Below are 8,392 nucleotides of genomic sequence, written 5' to 3' on the forward strand. Positions count from 1 at the left end.
GGGATCAAGGTTCTACGTGATCGCAAGAAAAGGATGTTAGGTTTATCTCAAGCTCTTTATATTGATACAATTTTTACCAGGTTTAGCATGCACGATTCCAAGAAAGGTTTTCTTCCTTTTAGACAAGGAATTTCTTTATCTAAGGATCAATGTCCTAAGACAGATGAGGAAATAGAAAGCATGAAGACAGTTCCTTATGCATCAGCGGTAGGAAGTCTCATGTATGCTATGTTATGCACTAGACCTGACATTTGTTTTGCCGTAGGCATGGTTAGCAGATATCAGTCTAATCCTGGACGAGAACATTGGACAGCAGTTAAGCATATGATCAAGTACCTGAAAAGGACTAGGGATTACATGCTAGTCTATCATTCGGATGAGTTGGTTCCCATAGGGTACACAGACTCAGATTTCCAGTCTGATATGGACTCTAGAAAGTCGACCTCAGGAAATGTGTTTACTTTGGGAGGTGGAGCCATTGTTTGGAGAAGCATCAAGCAAACCTGTGTTGCTGATTCTACCATGGAAGCCGAATATGTTGCAGCTTCTGAAGCAGCTAAGGAGGCAGTGTGGCTCAGAAACTTTCTGAAAGACTTGGCGGTTGTTCCTACAATATAAATGCCACTTACAATGTTTTGTGATAATAGTGGAGCGGTTGCAAATTCAAAGGAACCACGAAGTCATAAGAAGGCAAAACACATTGAGCGAAAATACCATTTGATTCGAGACATAGTACAGAGAGGGGATGTGATGGTGGCGAAGATTGCATTAGAGAACAACCTTGCAGACCCTTTCACAAAAGCTTTACCGTAAAAGTCTTTTGATAGACATGTTGAAGGAATGGGTGTTACAGTTGTAGGTACATGGTTATGAGTCTAAGTGGGAGATTGTTAGGATATACTATTAACCATGCGTTTTGATATAGTATTAATATTGAACAATTGTTTATTTATTTATTCAATTCAATAAAGTGTTACATTAAATAGATCAATTGTCATATATGTGTCCTTAACTTATATAGTAGATGATTTGGTGTATAGAGTTTAAGCTTATACACAGAAGATTAAATCATCAGTTCTTATAAGTTAAAAGTAATGTTCACAATCATAGATTAAAATATGGACAAAATCATCTGAAAGATTGTAGCACGAGATTAAACGTAATTTATCTTGATTATGAGAATGGTATAGTTCTAACTTCTCGTGCTAGTGCATTTGGTATGTATTGAACGGGATCAAGCAGAGATAATTGTTTTAGACTGATTGATAAAAACATATTCTCTAAACTATTAAATGTACTTATATTCTTAATCTTGATATAACGATTATGATCTGTATATATTATTTATCATTTTGATTTATTAAAAGGTGAGATTCTGAGATGGGTCAATATGCCTGGTAGATTGGATGATAATAATATATATTGGTGAAATAATTAGTTAGTTGATGGAATCCATGTCTCAGTATAGAGATTGATGATACACCTTTTATGAGAAGCTTGTAAGTTTTCATGTGTAAATCCGGCCGGTAGATTTATGAATCTGGCACATGAAATAAGTTAAGTATTGCTCTAAAAGAAGTTAATCATTGAATTAAATTCGTCAGTAATTTAATTTATTGATTAGTATCGGTAATCTTAACATGGGGAATCAAATAAGTGTTTAGTGGTGAATTTCGAAATAAATAGAGGAGTTCAATTACGAATTTTTAGTGGAATGATTTGTAATTTATTATGGTAAGAATAATTCAAATTAATTATTTAGAATTATTTCCATAATAGGAAGCCTCAGTAATAAATTATGTGGTCCCTCCAGTGCCCAATTTAACTAAAACTCAGAATCCTATTTTCTAGTAGAAGATGGAAAAGTAGTGTGACTTTTTTTTGAAGGGAGAAACGTGTGTTTTCAAGTTTTCTTGAAAAAAAGGATTTGCTTTCTTCTCCTCTTTGGACTAGGAAGACATCTCTATAAATAGGGATTCTTCTAATCTAGATTGTTGAGAGTATTCTATATACAATACTTGCCCACCCAAGTATTGAGGGAGTTCAATTGTTGATTGGGATCACTGTAGAAGACTATAGAGCTGGAGTTGGATTTACTTCAAGATATCTGCACACGCTTCAAGAGGTAATCCTGAGTTAATTTTCAGCATACTTTGTATGTGCTGACTATTTGTGGTTGTTGTTTATATTCATGCAAGATGTATGATTCTGGAATGCTTCCGCTGTGTATGCTATTTTCCAACAATTCTAACATGCAAATGCTTCTTAGCATATATTGCTATAGAGTTTTTACATTCAAATGCTTCTTAGCTATAGAGTTTTTTCATGTTCCAGCATAGGATTTTATCACACCATTTTGAAATGGATGTTCCTTTTTTTTTATATGAAATTAAAAAGAAAAATAGAAAAATAAATTAAAATGAATAAAGTAATATACAGATATAAAAATATATGTAGTATTGCTTTATATTTTCATTCTAATTGAAATTGTAATTAATTATGTTGTATTATTTATTTTCTCCAAATTACTGTATTTGTTCATTTTTACTTTTCATTAATTTTTGAAATAGATTTTTATTTTTATTTGTCAGTTTTAAATATCAAGAAAAAAGACAATTATTTTTTTTCATGTTTTACCCTTAAAAATTAAATCATATTCTTCATATCATTTTTCAAAACTCAAAAACTACATATTAATAACTCGGTCCACTTTTAATTGTCATATTTCTTTGTTAGAGTCAAATGATAGCAACTTTGACTGAGATTTTGCGTTATATTTTTTCATCATACTAATATGCAAAAAAAATAGAATTTATAGTGCTTTTATATAGTTTGTGAATATCTACATTTTTTATTTAAAATATGAAATTAATGTAATCTAATATAACTTTGAAAGTTAAATTCACTTTTGAAAAACACAACGTGACAATTATAATTAAGTAGACATATGAAGTAATTAATAGGGTCAAATAGTATGATAAAATACTTATATCAATAATTATTTTCTTAATAATTGTGAGCCAAATCAAACAATAACAAGTAAAAATAAAGGAAACAAGTGCATCGAAAAATGTTATGTACATCCGGTGATTATACTAAAAAGTCAAAGTTGGATTCCTAGTTAGGTTATGAAATGAAAAATTAACATTTCTAAGTTATTATGAGAATCTTCCTACTTTATTCTTGTTTCTCTTAAGTAAGGTCCTTATGTAAGTGGGAATGAATTGATGACAGCCTAATTTTACTAATTATTTGCATTTACTAAGTACAAAATTACTTTGAAATACTTACATATAGTAATTCCAAAAATATGAATACGCCACATCAGCTATCAGAAGTTCTCTATTTTGTTTTATTATATGACTCCTTCTTGTTAAATATATATATTCCAAATAATTTTAGATTTTTGAATTTAGAAGATCTTTAAAATTAAAAACTTAGTCTTAAAAACGCTCTTTAAAAACCTAGTTGCCAAACCCTAGAAGTTTGAATTCTACGACCGGAATAGGGATTTGGAATTTGTTGTTGTTGGGAAATTCTCATATGAATGGCTTGATATTCACGAATTGCAAAAGATTATTCATAAACAATGTGAATTGAAGGGGGATGTGAACGCAGCGCTATTATGTAATCGATGTGTATTACATAAGGCATCGAGGATGGAAGACTATGTTAACCTTTATCAAAACCCATCTTTTACACAGCTCACAGAAATGGCTATTGCCTAATGCAGACCTTTAAATGAGATTCTTTGTTTGACCCAATGGAAGAAACATCAATAGAGATTGCATTAATATCGCTATCAGCTCTACAATGATCAAAATTTCATTGGAAAAGAAACAATTTTCTCATTAGTTGTTGCAGTTGGAAAGCCATTACAAGTTGATATGGCTACTAATAACAACAAAACGAGACCATGTCACGTGAGAGTAAAGATGAAAGTAGACCTTTTGGGTGAGTTTTCCAAAAGAGTCAATGTGGAATCAAGAAAAAGACAAGGGAAATTGTGGCTAAATCGATTACCATCAAATATAACTATCTCCCTAAATATTGGAGAAACTATAAACTATATAATGTATAATGAAAAGAAGTGTTTTGTATCACATCCAAAATTATATCCAAAGAAGGAAGGGGTGAGGAAAATGAGGAAGATAAGAGTTATAATAACAACAAAGAGATCAATACAGGACATGACTGAAAATATCAATAAGATAAGAAAATAAAGAGATCTATAACCAAGACATACAAAAGAATTATGAATAGGCAGAAAGAGCTATGAAGCTACTGGTAAGGGAAAAAGCACAATAAATGGTATAGCAAAACCACAAATATGTAAATGACAATAGACAAACTCTTATTCTGAAGTATTAGATTAGTTAGGTCACAAAATTCTTTTGAACGATTAATTAATCCGAAGAAAAGAAATAAATCTGCATTCATTTCCCTTATAGAAGTTTAAAGGTCCTCAACAAAATAGATACATATAGAAGAAAACTCGAAATGACAAATGTTATGACAAATAGCTCTTCCAAAATTTAGATGTGCAAGATTATGTTGATGGATATAGACCAACTCAAACTTCACCCGACTTTATTACCACCTTAATGCTTTAAGATACATTGATTCATATGCTAGGACTGCTCGAAGAATGACTAATGAAAAAATACTTTGTCACCTCTAATGGCTCACACACTTGTTTTGAAGGTTAGACTCCAAATCAAATAGTTGCTTCAAGTTCTCAGAATCTGGGGTTTCAATCGACTGCTATTATAGCTCCTCGATTATATAATATGATATTGTTAGGTGTTGCATCACATTTGGCTAACATGCCTTCCATAACTATTTATGAGCAAAAGATGTTTGAAGGGTTAAAGATGGTGAATATTTTCATCTATACGGGTGACTTGAATGAGGATGCATCTGAATTTACAGCCGGTAATGAAAGACTGCATGACCTTAGATGTGAGTCTTATGGAATTGACTACACGATGTTCCAGATGACTGACCTTATATACCAAGTAGTGATGGAAAAATTATATTAATAGTATTTCAGCTGGATCACCTCCACCACCATGTTTCTAAATAAGTTTGTTTCATGTTATGAGAGGGAGAGAAAAAGAGTCGAGTTCGAGGATTTGCAGCAAGATGATATGTCAATCGCAAAGTATGAGGTTAAATTTCATGCTTCTGCTGGGAATGCTTTATTGATCCGTCCCACTGAGACTCAGAGAATGAGAAGTTTTCCTGAGGGTCTAATTATTTCGATTCATTTGGGAGTTTCTCAGGTTACAACTTCTCATGTTTCATTTCAAAAACTGGTAGACGCTGCCAAAGAGTTGGAAATGATTCGATGTGAGGGATTTGAACAACATAAGGCCGATAAGGCCCATCATTTAGTTCATTTGTTTAGTGCTCCTCCTAAGAGTCGAGGTTACTCATGGAGAGGTTGTCACCCGTAGTACCTATCATGCCGCGATACCAGCTGTTGAGGCTGATTATATTAGGCATAGTCCGTTTTGTTTGATACATACTTCACATGCTTCATCTTTCTAGACCTGTAGGTCGGATACATACTTCACATGCTTGATCTTCTAGACATGTAGGTCATGGAGGGCATTATGGTCATTCAGGTTCTTCTCATCAGCATATGTCTCATATTTACTGTTGTACCTTTATTTAATATTTTTCGTAAAGTCTAGTTTTCAATCAATGAACATGAATTAATTTATTTTGAGCAATTAATTAATTTTACCAATAGACATGAATTATTTTCTTAGTTTTTCCATGTTCGTTAAATGTATATTTTATATGCTAATAACTTTTAAGGGAAAATTTGGAAGAATAAATTCATTTATTCATTGATTTTGTGAAAGGATAAATACTAAAAAATACCTAATTTTAGTAAAGACGACATGTAAATAGGAATGGAGAAAGTATTTTTCTATTCTTTTAGCCATATATTTTAACACTACTTAATTCCTTAACTACTAATTCTCCTAATACTCTTTTGGTTCAATTTTACTTGTCAAACTTGACTTGACACACCAATTGAGAAAATAATTATTGATAATGTATTTTATCAAACTATTCCTATTAAATGATGTCTTGAAAAATGATTTTTAAAAAATAAGTATTTAATATTGACGGTAAAACATGAAAAAAATATTATATTTTCTTGATATCTCAAAAGTGAGAATAGAAACAAAAAAATCTATTTCATAAATAAGTGACAAGTAAAAATGAATGTAAGAGTACTTCTTACCATCTATTATAAGACTGCTTAATTATTAGTTCTCTCAAAATTTCTAACCATATATTTTAGGACTCCTTAATTGTTTGTTCTCTTAAAACATCTTACCATATGTTTTAGTACTATTTAGTTATTAAGTTTCTTAAAGAGTTCTTACCACATATTTTAAGAGTATTTAGTTATTAATTTTCTTAAATACTTCTTACCTATATATTTTAAGACTACTTAATTAAGTTTTTTAATATTCTTTACCATATCACCCTGGGTTACTGAAGAGTCGTCCGACTTCTCGGTGACCGAATAAGAGAGGTTTTTTATTTCTTTTACCATATTACCATATAATTTTTCTATTTTTGTACATGTATTCCTTACACGAAATGATATAAAAGGGAAAGGAAATGTGATAAACAAAAAATGAAACTTATTTAATAGAGCTAAATGATGTAATACATGACAAAAGAAAATGGCAAAGTAATAATAAATATATAAATATAAAAAGAAGCAACTACCAAGAAATGTATTTATCAACTTTCCAACTTCACACTAAAACCTTCAGAAGTGACGTGTGCAATGATGGAGCCCTCCAGTCTCTTTTTCCATCAATGGAAGTGCACCTACATATAATACCCAGCAGCAGATAAGAGAACAAACCATTCTCTTTCCCTCAAAATGAACCGCAAAACAAATATGAAGGAAGTTGGAGTAGATAAATTGTTGTGCCTCAGTTTCAATAATTTTGTACTTTTATCAGATATCGCTGTAAAAATCTCCGTTCAGGTGGAGGAGAATCGTAGCAAAGAAGATTTTAAATTCTCTTTAATCTCTAAGAATTCGGATAAATCAATCGTGAAATTAATCTATGACGGTCAAAGTAAAGTTCAGAAGCCAATTTTCCCTCTTTTTAATCGCAATGTATTTCTAAGCGATTCAAATTTGAACGATGTTTATAAATCAATTCTTATTCCGTTGAAAAGTCGAAGGCAAAAGAATTGGAGACGATACCTGCCTAAACTTACTGTATGTGGAAGCCGAAGATATGCAAATCATTACCAGGAAAATGCAACAAGAGTAAATCAACAGGATTTGTATCGAAGCGATGACCAAGGATCCAAAATCTGTTACGGAGGAGTAATAGTAAAGGCAAGGAAGAGGACAGTTTTGTATTTCTCACACCAAAAAAGACAATAGTACAGAAAAAGCAAAATCAAAAAGTTTCAGTGAGGTGGTGAAGGCAGCAAAAAAATTGAAACAGACAGAAGTGAGCGGAGGAGAGAAAGGTTTGCCGCCGGCGGTGGCTTCTCAGCAAACACTGTATTATGTACGAAATAGAGCAGATAAAGAAGGTAATAAGAATAATAGAAAATCATATTTATCTTACAGGAAAGAATTAACTGGATTTTTTGCTATTGGCTGGTTTGAGTAGAAGTTATCGGTCATTCTAACGTGCAAATGCTTCTAAGCATAGATTGCTATAGAGTTTTTTACATGCAAATACTTCTTAGCTATAGAGTTTTTTCTTGTTCTATTATAGGATTTTATCACCAACCATTTCGAAATTGATGTTCCTTTTTCGTATTCTGAAATTAAAAAGATTTTGATAACTCCCTCTATAAATTAAAAAACTAGCCACTTTGAGAAATAAAACACTTCCTAACAAAGACGACTCCATATTCAAGGAGCCTCAAATTCGAAACCTCTTAATTAAGGATGAAACAGTATTTACCAATCCACCATAGATGGAGTATAAGTTACTCTCCACCTGTTGCTTTTTAATTAGTCACAATTACTTGTACTAATATTTTAAGATATATTTAATATAGGGTGTGTTTGGTATGAAGGAAAATGTTTTCATCGAAAACAAGTAGATTTATGACTTATTTTCTCATGTTTGATTGCTGAGTAATATTTTTAGAAAATGATTTTTAGTGTTTGATATATGAATGAAAAATATTTTTGATAAATATCTTTTATTTCTACTAGAGTAGAAAATAATTTTTGAAATTGAAAATATTTTCTTTACAAAAATAGTTTTTTTTTTGGAGGGGGGATGGTAGGGGTGAAAAAATAAAAATTTAAAGTTGAAAATATTTTTTAAAAATAAAATTACTTTTTTTTGGGTGGGGGGCTGATAGGGGGTGATAG

The 8,392-nt window shown here is 31.3% G+C and overlaps 1 pseudogene; it reads left to right on the forward strand.

Annotated features, from left to right (window-relative positions):
• Positions 1 to 6,764: 6,764 nt before the first annotated feature.
• On the forward strand, positions 6,765 to 7,686 carry LOC114075406 (annotated as a pseudogene).
• The last annotated feature ends 706 nt before the right edge of the window (positions 7,687 to 8,392 follow it).

The sequence above is a fragment of the Solanum pennellii genome, chromosome 12, assembly GCF_001406875.1.
Source record: "Solanum pennellii chromosome 12, SPENNV200".
Taxonomy (NCBI): domain Eukaryota; kingdom Viridiplantae; phylum Streptophyta; class Magnoliopsida; order Solanales; family Solanaceae; genus Solanum; species Solanum pennellii.